The sequence below is a fragment of the Strix uralensis genome, chromosome 4, assembly GCF_047716275.1.
Source record: "Strix uralensis isolate ZFMK-TIS-50842 chromosome 4, bStrUra1, whole genome shotgun sequence".
Taxonomy (NCBI): domain Eukaryota; kingdom Metazoa; phylum Chordata; class Aves; order Strigiformes; family Strigidae; genus Strix; species Strix uralensis.
This window is the reverse complement of record NC_133975.1, coordinates 84,759,696-84,779,627: the sequence shown is the minus strand read 5'-3', so window position 1 is coordinate 84,779,627 and position 19,932 is coordinate 84,759,696. Positions and strand designations below refer to the sequence as shown.

Here is a 19,932-nt window from a genome sequence, read left to right as displayed (position 1 = left end):
TTTTTGATTTAATGATGACAGTAAGTGGCAGACTTTCAAAATGACCAGGAACATATTGGGGTCATTCAGAGCTGCTCTGTCTATGATGCTTCTGAGAACCTTCCCCTTTTCCAGGTATGCAAATAGATTATTAACTCCTTGCGGAAACCTGACCCCAGCAGTGGGAACGGCACTCTTGAAAACACGGCCATGAATTTTGCTGTCAATGAAAAAGTAATGGCGTTTTCAGACTCCCAGAGATTTTCCTGTCTGATGGTGGGTGCCAGAGTGCTGCAGATCTCCAGGCTGTGTGTTATGGGCATCTAACCTCAGGAAAAAGAAGTGGGCTCCTGACTCGGGAGTAGGAGCAGCACATGTTCCCCAAGGGCCAGCAGTGCTCGCCAGTGGGGTGCAGGTTTCCTCGCCCAAAGGTGTCCCCTGTTGTGACAGCTCTCTGCTTGGCCAGGGCAAGGCTTGTCTCTGCAGGTAACATCCTAACGACCCCATGGGTCACCCGCGCAATGCAATTGCTAGGAGGGATGTCAGACTGGGAGAGATCACTTCTCAATTCTCACTCAATTCTCATATGCTCAGGACTAGGATAGAATAGAATAATTTTTTTTGAAAGGGACCTACAACAATCATCCAGTCCAGTTGCCTGACCACTTCAGGGCTGACCAAAACTTAAAGCATATGATTAATGGCATTGTCCAAATGCCTCTTGAACACTGACAGGCTTGGGGCATCTACCACCTCTCTTGGAAACCTGTCCTAGTATTTGACCACCCTCTCGATAAAGAAAGGCGTGTCCAGTCTAAACCTGCCCTGGCACAGCTTTGAACCGTTCCTATGTGGGATAATACTCATCTATGTACTTAAGAGTGTTTCCTGAAAACATGTGGAAGAGCTAACAACATCCATCAGTTGTTTAAGCTTCCTTGTTTACATTCTGCTTCAGGCTTTGCTTGGTTCACTTTATTCTCCCCATGGGATATCTCCATTGCAAATGAGCTGTATTTGTAATGAGAAAGTACTAAGTTTCCAATATTAAGTGGGCAAAGCCCCCAAATGTTTCCTCTAACAGTAAAAACGCACCGTGCTTGTCTGTGGATTTTGAACATCCGCCACTTGAGGAGCCGAATGATGCTGTTGTGTTACCAGAAGAAAGAGATGGTGTGTTTTGGCACCATTTGTTCATGTCCTCCTGTGGCCTGCCATTGAGATCTTTGCTTCAGTATAGAAGAAAAGAAGGGTTAGTGGCTTTGGAGATCTCTGTTACTTCACACTCCTAACATGAAAACTAATGAAATGATAGGATGAAGGTGTAAAACGTAGGCCCAGCGTGACTTAAAATATGGGAGAGATGGTCATGCGGTTGGAGTTTGCAATAAATGGTCAAAGATAAAACAGAAATATCTATCCTTAATAGAAGTGGTGTGTGCAATATATTTATTTAGACACTCAGAATCAGAAGAGCTATGGCTGCTTTGAATGAGAAATGTGTGTTCAGGAAGTAATTTTTTTATTTAAACTTAATTTGAGGAGGTTTGAAAGTAGAATTCATTCTTGTGGAATCGGATTATGTCTTGATTGTTTTATTTCCCTCTTTTACATCATCTTTTCTTTCTCAGATCTGCAAATACCTTTCCATCCTGGTTGCTACTGGCAAAAGCCTGTAAATCTGATTTTTGAGCACATATGAGTGAATCAGAAATGGAAGTTTTGCAGTCATGAGGAGGAGACCCTGGAGCAATACAAGATCGATCAGTCAGGTCGACAGTATCATGAGCCTTTCTGCAGCCTGTGTAAGCTGTACTGCACACTCTGCAGAAATTAGGTTGCGCACCTTACCCACATCACATGTGTATTGTCTGATGTGACCGTTGCTGGCAGGAATGAATCTTGAACCACAACCTAGTGCATTTAAGGACTGACATCCTTAGGGGAACAAATGAACTTGAGCTTATCTTTGCGTTTTTTGCGCGTCTCCAAAAGATGTGATGATAGACTGGGAAATACGCAGCTCGCTTTGCCTTTCCCCTGGAGCCACAGGCTCTGCCATGTGTCAGGGGGAGGTGAGGGGGAGGCAGCTGCTCAAGAGCAGAGGAAGCTGTCAGGTGGAGCAGTGGGAAGAAGATGCTGAGATCCTTCATCATAGAAGCTCTTACCTTAAGTAGTCACTGTCTGGTCCTGAAAGTGTGAGGCCACTGCTGAGATCCGCTTTGTAAGGGGCTTTGGATACCCTGAATAGTGTCTTGTTCACCAGGCGAAATGGGAAGGGTGACTGCTTAAGTGCTTTGTCCTTACTCCTGTGCTCATTCCTACCTTATGAAACCTGATGTAACACCCTGAGGTTCACATGTGGTAGAGGGAGGACTTTTTTGGAGAAAAGAAACAACATCGTGGGGATTTGGGGCAGAGAAGGTGACAAATTACATAAACTTTTGGTAGCATTAAGGGCACCCTTAACTGTCAAAAACGTTGGCTTGGCCAGCTTTCCAGCAGGAGTACAGGTGCTCGCTGTGGCTGTTGTTCACCGATTGAAACATAAGGTACCCCGGCTCTCCTGGGAGGGTTGCTCTCACTGGCCAGCCTTCACTGTCTGGAGAAGTTGTGGTCCCGAATGCATTTGCATCCTCCCTCTTAGGAGAAGGGTCCCGAATCAGCAGTGAGTTCTTGTGAAATGGTGCAGTCACCGCGGTGTAATTATTACATCAAGGACTGTAAAGTATTTGCCCTGATCTGTGACTCGACTTGTGATGCTGGCTGGTCAGACTGGCAGCTGGCAAGTTTGTAAACCAGTACATGGTTCTTGCTTTACAGTGGTATATCTGAAATGCCCTGGGGTCAAAATCTACCGCTAACCTTGCAGATTGCTGCGGTAGCAGCAGCAGCCTGTCCCCTGCCCTTGCAGACACCTTCTGTCCCTTGTCTGCATGTTGTTTGCTCCCCGTGCAGCTCAGGAGATCCTGTCCTTCAACCCTGTAAGAGCCTGGTCACTGCCAGCTTTCAGGTTCTGAAGTATTGAAGGGAGCTGATTTCTTATTTTAACATCAGAACTTAGAGGCTTTGGCTTAAAGCTAGTGATAAGTAGTAGCGAGAGGCATTTTTCCTTGTGCTCGTGTGGGCCCTCACTCTGTCTTTTTATAGCTTAAAGCAGATAATATACCAACATTTATAGTTAGTAGTTTCTGACGGGTATCTCTGCAGATCACCTTTAAATACATTCCTTCCAGTTCACCAAGTAGCATGTGAAACTATTACCTCTCTGATTACTGTGTTGTAAAATCTCAGCTAAGGTACAGTGGGAAAGCACATTGTAATAATTTAAATTACAACTTTTTTCTTTAAATCTAAACAGGATCTTTATTTGACACACTTCACTTAAGATATGACCTTTGTGCCTCTGCTGGGTCATTTTCTGAGTTTATGACGCACTTTGCATTCCTATAAAGCCTTTCACTGGATGATCTTAAAGTCTTTACAAGCTTTAATTAACTGAAGTGCTATGTCTCCCCTGTGAGGTCAGTAAATATTATTAATTGCTTTTTGCAGAAAGAGGAAAACGTGGCCGAGAAATTTTAAAGGAATTCACCAATGCTGAGCAAAAAGCTACTGAAGAGGCAGGAGCAGAGGCTGCAATTCCTGAAACCCTTTTGATGCGCACCATTTCTCTTTATTGAATAAGCATGCACAGGAAAGATGTAACCTGGCGTAGTGAAGCAAGATGTAGATTAGATTTCCTTTGTCAGTACATCTTCAGCTTTTTGACCTGTAAGTTGCTGAAAGCAACAAAAGCCTATGGATGAGGGAGTCTTTTCAAAACCAGTTAAAAAAGAAACAGGCAAACCCTGAAAGCCTCATTCCTCTCTAAAGAGCTATTTTTAGGAAGCTAAAGCAAAGAAGAATACCCTGAGGGGTCTGTACGAAAAGTTTGTCTGGCTGCCTTTGGATAGCTTAAGTAAGTTTTAATGCACTTGTCGGGCCGTCGCCATTTGTGCCTGGTGAAAAGCAGGGCCCAGGCAGAGCGGGCTGTGCTGATCCTCCATCCAGGCTGCTGGTGCAGAGCCTGTTAGCTGGAGGTTTTGTGAAGAGGCAACGTGGAGTGTTGAGATGGCCCTCACTCCTAGTTTGATCACAGGATGTTGTTAACTCTGTTGTGAGCAAAAGGGAAAAAGATTTCAACTGTATTGTTGCTGGCTACTTTGTCAGAAAAATGGCAGTGTGTAGAGCATGAGCAGAAGGTACCATATTTATTGATAGCAACAATGCAATACCCAGTTTTAAGGACCACCAAGGAAGGAGGCTTAACAGGGTATCATTGTTGTCCTTCCACAGCTGTGGAAATCAGTTAGTTGTCTGTCACTTCAACCATGCTCCATCACAAGTGGAAATTCTTTTTTATCCTTGAGTACCTGGTTGTTTACTTTTGCTGAAGGTAGAATGACTCTAATGACAGTGTTGGAAGGACTTTGAGGCTTTATTCTGCATTTGAATGTTCTGAATGCAGGATGTGGTCTTCTGATTCAGGGGCAAGAGGGGACAGCACAACCTGCTCTGTTGTTGAGAGAAAAGGGGAAAAAAGTACTCTCACTATGTAAGAGTTGCAGCGCAGCAGAAGTGCAGTGGGAAGGTGTGTTGGGTTTGTGTGTGGCAAGGTTTTTGGTAGCAGGGGAGGGGCTACAGCAGTGGCCCCTGTGAGAAGCTTCCTGAAGCTCCCCCGGCTCCAAGTCGGACCCACCTCTGGCCAAGGCCGAGCCAATTAGTGATGGTGGCCATGCCTCTCAGATAACATATTTAAGAAGGGGAACACGGGAGGAGGAGTGGGAGTTGTGAGGAGGAGTTGCAAGGAGAACATCTGTGTGAACACTGAGGTCAGTGGAAGAAAGAAGGAGGAGGAGGAGGGGGAGATGTACTGGAGCAGAGACCCCACTGCAGCCCATGGAAGTCACTGGTGGAGCAGATGCCACCTGCAGCCCGTGGAGGACCCCACGACAGCACCTGGAGAAGGCCGGGACTCTGAGGGAAGAAGCCCCTGCTGTTGTAGTTCAGCACTGGGAGAATTGGAATACGTGGGGGTGACCCACACCTGAGCAGCTAGGGAAGAGCTGCAGCCCGTGGGAAGGACTCAAGTCAGGGAAAGTTCGTGGAGGACTGTGTCCTGTGAGAGGACCCCATGCTGGAGCAGGGGAAGAATGCTAGGAGTCCTCCCCCTGAGGAGGAAGAAGCGGCAGGACTGACCACACCCCCCCATCCCCTGACCTCCTGTGCCACTGGGGGGAGGAGATAAAGAAATCAGGAGCAGAGCTGAGTCCGGGAAGAAGGGAGGGAGGTGTTTTTAAGATGTGGTAATGCTTCTCACTGGCCCACTCTGTTAAGTGGTGGTGGTGTTAGTGTTTGAATTAAATTGATGTTCTTTTTCTTCCCCTAAGAGTCTGTCTTTTGCCCATGACCATAATGGGTAAGTCATCCTTCTCTGTCCTTGTCTCGATTCCCAAAGCTTTTGCTTTACTTTCTCCTCCCCATCCCTGAGGGGGAAGGGGTGAGCCAGCTGCATGGTTCTCAGTTGCCCTCTGGGCTTAAGTCACAACAAAAGGCAGTCCTCGCTGCTGGTGCTCTGCAACACTTGTACAAAGCCAGTGATTCAGCTCTTGATTATAAAAGTTGCAAAAAAGCAGAGAGCAACTGGGGCAAGGAAGGCAAAACCTTCATTTACTGAAATCTTTGGCAGTGGTTGTACCATTTTCTTTTACCCAGCACATGGTAAGTAGATATAATAGTGCAATCGTGCAACAACAAAATTGGATGAGCTGATTTAGGTGAAATGAGAATCGATGAGGTGTTAACTCTAGATTATTATTGCTTTGACGTTTGTGGCTCACATATTTTCTTCCTCTGCTATTCTTCCTAGAAAATAAACCCTTTTTTTTCTACAGGGACACTATAAGGAAGTCTTAGGCATAGCTGATTTTCATTTCAGCTTGCCAGATCAGTAATAAAAGCATGTCCCTCTCATGAGAGCAGAGCTGCTCCTCCCACTCCAGGAAAGCCTCATTAAAGTAGAGAGGGCTGGAGACGTTACAGGAACAGATTCCTGTGGCCTTGAACTCTGCTGCCACAGGTTAGTTGTTCAGTTTTGAAACAGCAGTTATCATTTTATCATTTTAAATTTGTTACCATTTTAAAATTGTTTTGAATTGCCTTGAGACTTTAATTGGGGAGTTGATATGGAATTGGCTGGTAGAGAAGGACTCATGAGGTGAGTTACGACACTATAAACTACAACAAGAGCAGGTGATGATAACACTCATTTAAAAACAGACAAAAATAGCATCAAAATAGAGAGGCAGACCCACAATCTGTTATGTAAATGCTGGGAACCACTTTATTGGCAAACGGACCAACCCAGTCAGCCATCTGAACTGAAGGGAAGCTTGAGGGGGAAGTGTATTACCTAAGGCATGGGAAGATACTGCAAGGTGAAGCCTCTCAATTCACAGGCACCAACACAGGGCATACGTTTGGTAGGTATTGTTTGGTATAACAAATTGGAGTTGTGATTTTGCATTAAGGATGCTTTGCCTTATCTCCTGTGGTTATTGCTGTTAAATTTGGAATGTGAGACCAATTTAGTAGGTTAAATAAAAGTTAAACTGATACAGCTGAAGTGACTTTTTGTCTGCTGTAAGGTTGTGCATCCATAGTTATCTGATGATTTGTAGATCTAAAAGATTGGTTTGTAGCATGTTTTAGGGATGTCGGTGTGTGAGTGTTGGATACTCAGTACTTATAGGTAAGTTCACAGCTGTGGTTCAGTGTTTAAAGCTTGTTAGCCCCTCGTAACAGATACCAGGCAGCAGTCCTGTATTAATGAATCCACATTTACATTCAGTTACAAAAAACTCTTGTCTGCTGACACGATGCTCTCAGAGGGCACAGCTGCCTGAGAGCAGCCTGGCATGGCAGCATGGTACTTCTCATTGTGGGGCACGGAGCTGTGGGAGGGGGTGTCAGCTGCTTGCCCTGCCGCTGCCCACCCTCCGGGTCACAGCAAACCCCAAAGGAGGCCCTGCTGCAACCAGGAAAGGCCTTTCAAGCTGGCACCTCACACCTTGCAATGCCTTCATTGGATGTTAAGCCTATAGAAAATAATTTATTGTTAGCAAGTTAAATGCCTGGATGTTTTTCAGCCAATTCCAGGTATTGACTATTTTGAAAATACCAGGTTTGAAATTCCCTTAATTGTGACAGCAGGTAGTACTAATACTGGCAGGGGACTTCAGTGTTAGAACTCTTCCAATTTGGAAAAATTTGCTTTCTTTTGGTGGGAGGAGGCCCCACAAACCCTTTTGTTTCTTATCCTTTCTTCCTGTTGTCTGCCTTTGCTGTGTCTGCTGTGTTGCAGATGGAACCAATGTTTCCCCTGCATCTTATTATGAATTAGGGTAAGGCTGTTCCCTTAAACAGACAGGGTTGGGAGGACAGAGTAGACCTGACCTTTATTTTTGACAGCCTGTCTTCAGAGTTCATGGTAGGAATTGCAGTGATGGAGCACCTACATAGGGAAGAGAATCTTTCCCTCTTACATTTTTCTCTAACATGACTAAAGTCACTTAGCAGCCAAAGTCTGGATCGGGAAGTGCTTTTTGACCATAAGCAGGCAAGATGCAGCACTGCACAGCTAATTAATTATTGGATCTGGAAGAGGAAATGCTGAGATATCACTGCTTAAAATTTTCTTTGCTGCTCTGTTAGCTGCAAGTTTGGGGAGAACTGACAGCTTGAGAATAAAACTGTCGCTTTGTTCTAGAACATGTAACATACTGAATAACAAACACCCTGTTGGTGGTAGGTACCTGGGCTTTTTCAGGACTGAGATTCAAGCATCGCAAAAACAGATGACAGGCATATTCTTTTTCTGTAATCCGTAGGATCGATGTCACTTGTCATCATTGCAAAATCACTGCCGTGCTGTCCATCCCTTTTGTTACACGCTCCTTTGAGTTTTGTAACTATTTAACCTATTTTCAGCACCTCCTAGCTCATTGATATATTGGATCAGTATTTTGGCTGATTCTGAGTGCATTGTATACATTCAGAATATGCAAAATACTCTCCTAGTGCAGCTGAAACCATGCTTTGATCTGAATTGCATGACTAAACTGAAAGAATCCCCTTAGATTCATTTTTTGCACTTAATATCCAGAGAACAAGGTTGTTGTGTACTCATACAGTATAAAAGAAATAAGTGAGTATACCCAGACCTGTATAATACTGTGGATTTAAGTTGTCCACTCTCCTCCTCTTCACCACCGCACCTTGCAGGCCACTTTTATATCTGGAAAATCAAAACTGAATTTTCTACAGTGGGCTTTTTAAAAAGCCTTAAAGAGCAACCCCAAAGGAGAGGTTGTTCTCTGATGGTTGGCAGCCAGCTGACTTGAAGGCAGCTCCATCTTGCTCCCCTTGCCAACTTCAGGTCACAGGGTTGCGCGGAGCAGCTTCACACTGCTACAGGCATGACAGGCATTAACAAGAAATGGCTCTTCCATGTAGAAACTGCTGTGGCAGCGTAATCTTTGTCCGGGGCTGTTTAGGCAGCAGACCGAGCTGCCTGAGTGAGAATAAAACATACATTGGACCAGTGGTGGAGAGCTGCGTGGATACGGCCTGTTAGCAGCTGAGGGTGGGGGCTGTGCCGGGACAAACCAGCATATCTCGCTATCCTGAAAAAACTGGAAAAGAGGTTGGGAATTGAAAGGAGCAGCAGCAGTAACAAACAGAGGTACTCCGTGTGCTCTTTGGTTTTGTACTGGGCGAGTAAAAGGAGCAACAGCGGTTAGAGGGACGTTGTGTTTGTAGTGAAGTGGACAAGTCCCTTTTTCAAAATACTACACTGAAAGCTGCGAGTTGTCCCAGGGTAAATATCATCAGATGAAGTTTTTGCATTTCTGCTTGAATGTGTTTGCCAACACTGTGATCAGTAATCATATGAAGACATCTACATCAGTGCAGCATATAACTGGAATCTGTTTGCAGAAGCCTCCATCTGCTGAAACTTTCTGTAATGTGGAAATTTCAACTTATGTCAGTTCCTCAGAACGAGCACGTAGGAGCTGTGGCTATAATGCACCTCAAGCTGGGGGGCAGAGCAGTGCTTCCTGATGAGAGATTTCCATTGTGTCTGTACGGGAAAAGCCTGCATATGTGTCAGCGTGAGCTAAGAATAATTCACAGTGCTCCTGACAGCAGAGAAATCTTGTTTAGGAGTTTCACAGTTTTTAGACAATAGAAATAAAAATTATTTTTCTCTCCTGGAGAGAACCGCTTCAGTAAGTCCTACAACAAGGCAGGATTATTCGTGGCTATTTTTTTTTTCCCACCAAAAATTAATCATGAGACTAAGGAAGAAACCTCTGGACTTCTCAAACTAAGACCAGAATTAGAACAAATCAAGAATGTGTTAAATCTGTGCTGCAGCTGTGCCAGCAGTATAATTGTAGCTGTTACACACCACAGTGGCATAGAATTGTGGTAGTTTGGAAAGTTGTCAGCAAACAGCAACATTAATGTAATTCTCACACTTCATATATAATACCAGCTTCTCGTGTCAGAGGTTTTCAAAAAATCACTACTTTTTTTAACAAAAGCCTGCTATGACAAAAAAAGAAATGCAGCAGAAATAGAGATGCTCAGATTTAAAACTAAGGAAGTGAAAAGATTTGTAGCATAAAGTGTTGTTCTTGTAAATATGCAAGGGAAATAATATACTAAAGTATGTATGTACTCAAGGGTATTCTGAATTACAGCTCTGAGGAAAATGCTAGCAGTGTAATTCCAGAAAGAAATTTGTATTTATTGTGATTGTCTCTCAGAGGATGACCTGTGAAATATTGAAAGGTATATTTGTGGCGCCTCTTCCTTACAGTGCTATACTTTAGCTGTCAACCTTTTTATCTGACTAGAGCAGCTGATGAGATGGGAGCTGTTAGAGAAGGAAGCACAGGAGAATAACCTGGAAGGGTGGGCAGCATCTCTGTCACCTCTGTAGCCTGTCTGTACCAAAGGCCAGGAGGAGTCAGTTGCCTGAGGTGCAGGAGTTGCCTGAAAGCAGAGCTCCTGGGGGGATGAGCTGCTAGTGACAGGCTACAGATGTGGTATTTCATATCATTTCAGCAAAATTTGTAAGCTGCAGGCAGGGTGAAGTAAGAGGTAGTACTCATTCAGTGTTCAGTGGTAACTTTTTAGATCTGGATAGAAAAGACTCCTTACTCTGATGGTCAAATGGTTTATTTTTTTTACCCTCCCGATTTTCAGTCGTCCTTCTGCTGGCTTTGGTATTAAACTGCATGTAAGCTTTTATTTCATCCTCTTTTCTACCACTGAGTTGGAAGGAACTGGCTCTTCCCATCTGTTCAGCTAGCTGTGCTCATAAAGGACTTTGCTTCTAACCAAGATGCTGAGGAAAGCAGTTATGCTCATAGGTCAGCTCCCTTGACACACTCATCTACTGGGACTTTGCCTGTGTAACTCCTTTGGTATCTCATTTTCAGGGGCTGGGCTGATATCAGCATCTCACACCTGCCCTCTCCTTAGCGCTGTTGCCACATCTGCACTGAGGATACACCGAGTGTGAATGCTAAAACGGGATCCGGATTGGCTGAGGCTGGTCCCTCTGAAGAAAGCAAGATCCCAAGATGTGTAAAAACCGTGCGAGCACAGCTAACCTGAATGTTTATCTTGCTGTTAGTACAGGTTCCTGCTCTGTTATTAGGATAGTTCTGCTGGGAGCTAGAAGGAGGTGGTGGAGTCCCCATCCCTGGAGGTGTTTAAGAGTTGGGTGGACTTAGCACTGAGGGATCTGGTGTAGTTGGGACCTGTTAATGCTGCGTTGAAGGTTGGACTGGATGATCTTCAAGGTCTTTTCCAACCTAGACGATTCTGTGACTCTGATTTCCCCAAGGTAACTGTGCCTTAGGTTACCTAAAGGTCATCTTCTAAAAAATTTGTAACTGTTACAAAGCTCAGCTTAAATGTGTGTGATACAGGGGGCAACAAATGTCCTGCTTTGCTCTAGTGTTGCTCACAAAAGCGTGTTTCTCTTCCCATTTATTAGGCCTTTCAAGCCTTAGTATTATATAAACCACATGTCCACCAAATCCATGCGTTAAAGGCTTAGAAAAATTAATGGTTCATTTTTGTCATAGCTTGATAGCACGATATGGGGAACATATGGGATGCCTGGGAAAAATGAGGTCCTTTCTAGAACCTGCACACTGTACTTTTCCTGCCCCTTTGCCAGCACCTGGAAATTCATATTCCTTAGTTCATGTTCGTTTGACTGTGAGCAGAGGCTCATACTTAGAAACTTGCTGTTCAGCATGGCTTTCAGGGAGAAATGTGGACTTGGTGAGTGTCCCTGACCTTTCTGCCCTTGGCCATAAAAAATCTTTCCATTATGTGCAGCTGCATGTAGGGCAGGTTGGTGTTTGCCTCCTCAAAACGTGTCAGGGATTAACCTTTCGCAAAAGCTAATTGCAGTGCAGACTGCCCATTGCCATCTCTCCCCTTACTAGGGCATATGGTTGCCCCTGGCCTGGGACTCCATTTGGCTTTCTGCAAATAAAAACATCTGCCTTGCCTTAGTGAAAGGAGCATTTTAATGAGGTTCTTGGAGACCTTCTGCATTTTCTCTTGAAATCTGAATTTACGCAGGGACGGAGATTATTTTGGAAGATCAGAAGCAGGAAAATGATGTCTTTGTTGTAAAGATTGAGAAAGCAGCCTGGTGGTTGTGTTAAAATGCCTGTGCCTTTACTTAATATTGACTGACACCGCTCAGGAGAGAATGGTTATACTATGTGCTGTGTTTGAGGGGATGTTGAAATACAGACAGGAGTTACCAGGCAGGTTTCAGTCAGGGCTGTCCTTGCAGTTGTGTTTCTCTTTCACTTTTAAATCCTTTCCCTGTTTGTTAACAGAGCAATTCACAGAACAACTTTCCTTGTGAGAGCTTGTTTTATTGTCCTAGGATCTGGCTTTCTGTTCCCAGCTGAAGAATTTAGGGAAAAGACATAAGACTGCAAGAATAACAAAGTGTAAATGAGTTGGAAATAAATGTTTTGCATACCCGTCTGTGGGCTGGGACACAGTCTCCCTGTGGTGGAGAGTGGTGGACGCATTCCTGAAAAAATCAGAATGAGGTTGCTATGGGGGGAATGGGTAGAAGAGACGGAGAGGAGAAATGAGGCCAGGAGAAGCTGTTACTGCCCAAAGGTGCCTTGGGCAGGCAAGTGTGGATGATGAGGGAGAGCAGAGGAAAAGGGGCCACGCTGTGGGTTGCCTGCATTAGCTCTGAAGGCCAGATTTGAGGGCCTGGGTGCTGCAGAGTTTTGGCTTCTGTGGCTGAAGGCGACCTCCAAGAAATGCCCCCCAGACAAAAAGCATGCTAATGCTGGCCCCTGGAGCTCAGCTAGCAAGAGATGCTGAAGTAAAGGTAAGGGAATGATGTTGGTGTCTGCTAAATTGACAAATTGTCATTTTTATGCCTTTCTGTATAACTTTTTAAGCAAGACCAACTCAGCACATGGAGTGTGAAAAGCAAACGTGCTTTGTTATTTTCTCCAGTGTAAGGAACCCAGGGATAACGGTGTTACAGATGGGGCAACTCAGGACAGTGCAGGGAGTGCCAGGGGTTGGGATCAAAACACCTGCATTAGGGCTGCCTCACTGAGTACCAAAAAAAAAGAAGAGGTCTTTGCACAGGGGTGCTGCTCAGTGGCAGAAGCCAGGTGAAGGCCTGACTGCTGACTGGCAACATGCAAGGGATGGAATGCATTACAGTCTGGGTAACATTTCAGAACATATCTTGCTTGTTTTCTAAATGTTTTTCCTGAATGCAACAATGAAATGTCATGGTTGAAAGGTGCCTGCAAATGGGTAACAACTAGGGGAAGAGGCACTACCTCAGAAGTATCCTAATATAAGACTTCCAACCAAAAGTAACCAGTTTGGGATATTAAACAGTAGTTTGAGATTATTCATTTTCCACGTCAGCAATTATGCATTTCTTTTCAATTTGGCTGTTGAGTATACATTGAGATGGAAGTGGTGAGGGCAGAAACATTTGTTTGCATTAGGGACATTAAGATTTTAAATCATCATTTGGGAGCATTGAGAATTCACATCAGCTTTCATGCCAACAGTTAGCTGCTTGACCTGGGTCAAGAAACTTGGCTGCATTTTATGGGCTTCAACCCAGGCTGGACCTGTTAGCCCAGGGAGCCAGATGCCATCCCCTTGCTGCTCAGATTCTTCTCTTAAACCAGACAACACAAACACATCTGCCTGGGTCTGTGCAGCGACAGACCAAAGAAATTGCTCCTGCTCTTTGTTCCTTATGTTTAATTCCCCATATTATTTATTTAGTTGCCCATCTTAACGGTTTGATACTAGAAATACAAAGTGCTAGCTTGCATGCAAAATAAGCAAAATACTGTAGTTTGCAGCCTGATCCCAGGTAGTGTGTTGCCATGGTGTCGAACCAAACTGGCAATGATCAGTGTGCCCATAGACAAGTTATCAGTGCGATAGTGAATGTATAAGTGTTTATGCTCATTTTACTCTAGTCAGTCAGACTGGTGTCCATGGAGGAGAGCAGAGAGGAGCTGAACAGATGGTGGCTGGAGTCGATGCCTGGTGCCACAGGGAGCTGCGCCCAGGCCGTGAGCGCTGCCCACAGCCGCAGAGAGGCTCGGCCATTGCCCGTGACTGCACAGTAGCTGCAAGCAGTGTTTTATTTATTCAAGACCAAATTTCTGAGACTGGAAAGGGAGAAAAAAATATTTTCTGTTAACCAGAGCTTGGGTGCTGGGTAAAAGAGGGCTGGAAAACTTGCTTGGTATTCTTGGTTGACTGAAACTATACATGAAGTTGACTTCCCCAGACGGGTCAGGTAAAAAAATATGAGTAGATTTTGTTTGATGTTTTCAACAAATAATGGGTGTGGAGGTGTTTTTTCTTTTTGAAGAACCTTATCTTGCTTTTGAAATGATCAAGATTGCTGTTAAGATGTGGCATAAAATGGACAAATTACTTTCATATTGGATTACTATATTTTTTTATTGCTCTGAAATGAGCATTTTCAGTTTTGTTTTACCAAGGAAGCCAAAAAGCTTGTCATCTTGAGTCAGTGAAGTGACTGGTTTTCTTTGGCCAGCACTCCACAAACTCACTTATTCACATAGCTATAAATAAGGATATCTTAATATTTTTGTATTTACACATTTTGATTTATAGCAGCAGCAGCTAAAGAAAATAACTGGTTTCCCAGTCTACAGCAAACTCCTGAAAAATATGGTCACATATGTGTCTTTTCCTTCATTAATTGAGTTATACACATGACAGAAAAATCCTGAAGATATGAAAATGTGTGTTGCCTTTGGGCCACAGCCCATGATAGATATCAAAAAAAAAAGATTTATGTGGGTATCAAATGTATTTGTTGAGAGGGATTTTCATAAGCAGCAGTAACAAAAGCAGAGGTCCCTCAGACTCCCTGGTGACACAGAGCAGACTGAACCTTGAGTTGTGGGGTGAGTTAACGAAATACTGACTTTCCCACCCTGAGAGGGAGGGAGGGAGGAGAGAGTGTGTGAGAGTGAGTGACACACAGAACCTGAAGGACGGGCGAGTGTGTCCTCTCGTAAAGGCTCCTTTTATATTGCTTTTCTCAGCAGGGTGTTACAGGAGTCTCAATGACTGTGTTTACCCTTCTACCTCGCAGCCTCATTGAAGGAGCCTGTTGCTTTTTGCTGGCTGGACTGGAAAAGCATTTCAGAAAATAAAAACATAATAATCTTGTGCGTCACAGGTCACGTCTTTCCTGTGGAGAGTTAATTCGCAGAGCCTGGGGCAGGCTGTTGACATCAGGCTTGGAGAAAGGATGGGGAAAAAGACATGCTCATGCTCTTAAATGTAATCTAAAAGAGGCATTTGCTTGGGATGGAGCCATTTGTTTTATCTTCTGATTATTTTTTTTTTTTTTTTGGAGAAGCAGGGGTTTGTTTCTTGACTTCTCTTCTGAAGCAGCAGGTGCTGTGATTTGATGAAAATGAAGTGGCAGTGTTTCAAGGACAACACAGATGTGATGTATTCTTTTAATCTTTGCAGCCCTAGGGGAACAAACAGCTACCTGAGTGGGTGTAAGGCTGTCTGTCTGGGCAGCACTGCTGCAGGGTGAGGGCTTCTGTCATTCAGAAATAGCTGTATCTGCTTCTGGTGCATCCCCTCCTGTAGCTCCAAGAGAGCCAGCCCCGATGACATCTGCTGAGGCTGTTTGTTGCTCACGCCCTGGCTCTGGTTTCGTCTTTGTGGGGTCATTAGCAACTTGGCATCTGCTAGCAGCTAGAGTCCTCACCTTCTCATAACTGGCTTTCATTATCCTTACACAGTTATAATGGCTCCTTGTAAAGGGGAGCTCCATGTGTGCATTACAAAAAATCATAGCTGTGAGCCAAAGCTGTGCTTTGTAGGAGTTGTCACCCCGAGAGCTGAGAGTTAAGTCTTATATTTCCTTCTCCTCCATGATGCTTGCAACACAAACCTTACATCAAGTGTTACATGAAAAATAGCATGGACTCAAGGCACGAAGTCGTGATTCAGATCTCAGTTCTACTACCCAAGTGTTTCTAGGGGAAGGGGCACAGATGCTGTGTTCTGGTCCAGGGCAGTCACTAATGAAAATGTTTCCCTTGGGTAGTTACTGCGTTTCTGTCTCTGATGTTGTCTGCCTCGATGCTCTGTTGTTATTTGGGTTGCTATGGCTGTGCCAGCATGAAGCCAGCTCCCCTGAAGGAAATCATGAAAAGAAGCGGCTACCTTTATGCTCTCTTATTAAAATATGCCAGGGGTGCTCAGCAACCTGGAAGGCCTGTGTTTTTTTAATAAATCCATGGCTGTAGTAGCCGGTTGTTCAGCACCTCTCCATACATTTTCACTATAGTAATTGTGGTGGTTATTAACACCTTTTGCAGGTGCTGAGAACAGAGTAGAGCTGCTGTTGCTCAGCAGCTCATCAGGCGTAATCCCTGTGTGAGGCAGCCTTGGTTACTTAACCTGCTTTAGGGGTCCTTATTTAGGAAGAACGGCTTGGGTGAAAGCCCATCAAGCTGCAGAAAATAGCACTGCTGATGGCAGCAGCAGTCTGCCTGCTTCACCTGTTGTGACTGGATGTATTTTCTTGGAGTATCACCAAGAATGCAAGGTGCCATTATAGCTGCTGTTTTTATGGCAGGATGAGAACATCTTCTTTCTATAAAAACTGTTGCTACAGCAGCTATGGGCTTTAAGAATGGCTTCTTAATACAATCTAGGTGTTTAAAGTATGTCATCAGGGTTAAATGCAGTACAAAACAATTGGCTTAAGAGCCAACGCAGTTGAGTCTTATGCTAAACCACAAGCATAAGTGGAGTCCAGCCTTTGGGGCCAACTCTCCTTATCCAAGCATCTCCATGCCCATCACATCAGCAGTACGTAGGCATGTCCTGTTCAGAATTGCTTGTTGTAAGCTGTTTTACCTACCTGTGTTAAAATAACACCGCAGGCTAATCTTACTGCAGCCTAGGGGAGTGTGCGAGTCTGCACTTGTTTTCCATGACTAGGCAGATTTTAACCATAACAAGAACTTTAAAAAGTTTTAATGATACAACTAGACCAAGTTTAAGAATGAGCCACCTGAGTCTACAGAAATGATGGTACCAGAAATGGGGCTGTGGAAGCCAAGACAGAGGCTGGTTTGCATGTTTTTCCTCTGCACATATATGAAAAGACATACTCAAAAAGAAGGTTCAAGCTGCAAATGTCAGACTGCAGCATGGTTAACTTCCTGACTGACTTTTTTTTTTTTTTTAATGCTATATCATGTCTGATAACAAATTTCTACCTACTGGGAGAAGGAATTTCAGTGTAAACTGTTTTCATTCTTCTCTTGCCACATTGGCATGGAAAATGGTAAAATGTAATTTGTTTATGTAAATACATTCTAATTTTTCATACATATTGTCTAAGCAAATGAAAATTCCTTAGGATTGCAATAGCCTAATTTTACTGAGATCCTTTTGTGAATCTGGTAATGAGAGGTTAAATGAGCAGAGGGGAAATGAGAGTTTTGTCAGGTGCTTGCAGTACTTGGCATAAACCACCAAATACAAGCTCAGGACCATAAATCCCACCGGTACCTGAGTGTCATTTGGAGTCCAACGGCTGGGTGCAGTGCAGGGTTACACTCTGAGTAAAATCCTTGTCAAAATAGAAAAGTCATCTGTAGCTGACTAATGGAGCAGAGTGCTCCTTTACGTGCCTGGTCCAGCTTTGGGCTGGGGCTCACATGCACTGTCTTCAGTTAGCCTTAGTTGTCATGAATAAGACTAGACATCCCCCCGCACGTGCACGTGTTTCTAGACTGGTTGCTTTCTTCCCCTGGTTTCTGTGCTGTAGTCAGTAGGCTTTGGAGACTTCCTTCAGTAAGCAAGCTGAACTGTAACCATTGAAGCACCACAGCTGAAACAGGACCGGGTCAGAAATGTGCCACCGTCGGCTGTTTGTGGAGTCCTCTGATGCTTGCGTGGCAGGGCGGAGAGGTGCTTTCTGTGACCCTGTTCGGAGCAGATGCTCTCCCACCAGAGCAGGTAACAGGCCAAGTGTTCACTTAGCCCCGAGACAGGCTCCTGCCCACCGAGCTACAGCCTGCTTCCCCACCACAGCTCTGTGCTGTCTTTAGGGGACCCATCTGCAATCATTATGGCTGCACATATTTATTCATATTATTTAAAGCACCTGGTAGAAATTTTAGCTGCCAGTTAATGTTTGTCTGCAATATCTTTAATACAGAAAATGAGGGAAACACCCTTCTCCTTTAGTCTCCTTCCTCTCCTTACCATTAATTTTCACTTTGCAGGCAAATACATTATGTACGGCCCCTGTGAAAAGTGCCAGAGTCCGTGCATGTGGGCCTAGGCACTCTCCTAGTGGTCAGCAGTGGATAAACTGCTTTGCCGCCATGGTCACTGGGTGACTTAGAGCCCGAGGAGTCCCTCTATGCCTCTGATCATCTCTGCTCCAGCTTAATTTGTGCAGACCGCTTGCAGGTTTGGACTAGGAGCTGTGAGATGATGTACATTATTACATTTCCAGCCCCAGGCTCACAATCTCTACTCCTTTGATCACACAATTCACCAACTGTACATTTTTTCAAATATGTCAGGGTAAATTAAATGTGTAATTCCACGTCATTTTTCATTATTAATTATACCACTGTACGCTCAAGGTTGTGTGTTACCAAGTCCCACTCTTGAATTACAGACGCACTATGTCAAGTTGGAAGAAGTATCATCCTCAATGGGTATTGCAGTCAGTGTGCAATAATGACATACCTGTCACATGAGTATGTAGGGAAGCCTAACAGCATGGTTGAAAGCCTTTCTAACTGTGTTCTTTCTACCAGATCTTAGTGTGGTAATTATATGAATAAAAACTGAGGTAAAATGTCTATTAATGTAAAGCCTAGAAGACAACTGCACTCCAACTTGAACTGCCATCTTGGTATGTTTTGACACGCGCTTTATGTGGAGAAGAATTGCTGCTGAAAGAATGAGCTCTGAATGAGTGTCAGAGGCAAGGTCCTTTTTAATAAATGATCACCTAAATTCTGCTTTCTTCCTTTCACAGCTGCGGATGTTAGCGCTGTCTCCATAGTTGAATCCCTGCTGCCCTCTAGGAATTTTTATAATGAAATATTGTCAGCAGTACCACTATACCTGTATAGTAAGCTGTGGATTCCTTTATTAATGTTCAGTCATAATGTTATTGAAAATATTTCAGATTTCTACAGGGACTGCTGAATTATCATATCCTATTTTTGTAAGACCTCAGGAGTTCTGCAAAGCCTCTCCGTTACTGCTGAGATCTTTAAGGCATTGGCACAGAAAGCAGAAAGTTACTTGTAATTTAAATAAACTAAGAATTAAATCAGCTTTTCATTTTGGCTTACCCTTGTCTGTCAGCAGAATAGAGGTTGTAGCATTGAACGACACTCAGTTTCAGGTTTTCAGTAGAGAGACAGTATGCAGCAAATCTAATAGAAATGTAATTTCTACCATTAGAAAGGTCTTCGACTCTAAATAGCCCTTAGCAGGATATTTAGCAGGAGGCGAGCACACCAGCTCCCTATGTTGTAATGAGAAGTAGATTCAAAGCAAATACCAACCGTGAAGAAAGTTTTATTGCAAACTGGCATGTTGTAACTGGCAATTAGGACCAATTTACATCTCCACTCATAGGAAGGAATAAGTGGTATGACAACATTGTGTTGGATCTGGCCCCTGTTACGATAATAGTGGATTAACTAATTGTCTGTGGTTAATGAATGAAGCTTGATTAGCTAGGATTAGGCCAGAGATAAATGCAATGAAAATGCCTAACCCTGGACAATGGGGTATCCCGAAAGGTCCTTTTTAAAGGATTACAAATTTCAGTTTAAATTAATAAATGTTTGAATATATTTCAGGATAGATAATTAACTGGTTATTTAAGAAAATGTTGTAGTTAGTATTCAGCAAATGGGAGAAACCCTAGTACACTCAGTTGACACGTGGCATTTAGAAGCACCCAGTATCCAAGGTTAGACTGACCACCCTGAATTCCGTGTTCAGAAATGGCCTGTGAACAGCAAGGCCCGTCGTGTGGGTACCTCCAGGCTGGTCAGGGCAGCAGGAAACAGCAGAGGGATCGGAGGGTTGAGTTTGTGCAGTGCAAAGCTGAGAGATGGACCAGTTGCCTGGTTTCCAGCCCAGATTGTCTGGGATTCTTGCACTGAAATAAGCTCGGTGATACACAGGCACTTCACAGCAGTAAGGGCTTTCTCGAGCACGTCCCGACGCAGCCTGTGTGTGCAG

At 44.0% G+C, this 19,932-nt stretch overlaps 1 protein-coding gene across 6 annotated transcripts in view; it reads left to right on the top strand.

Moving 5' to 3' along the window:
• The window catches only part of ARHGAP24 (Rho GTPase activating protein 24), a 228,870-nt gene that overhangs the window by 143,583 nt on the left and 65,355 nt on the right, over window positions 1–19,932 (top strand). The window contains exon 1 of one of the 6 annotated variants that reach the window (XM_074867558.1): window positions 6,400–6,503. The exons of the other annotated variants lie outside the window; for them this stretch is intronic. The gene's annotated coding sequence lies outside the window, so the exon portion shown is untranslated. Of the gene's footprint in view, window positions 1–6,399; window positions 6,504–19,932 lie in introns of those variants that run through there. 6 annotated transcript variants of the gene reach the window in all.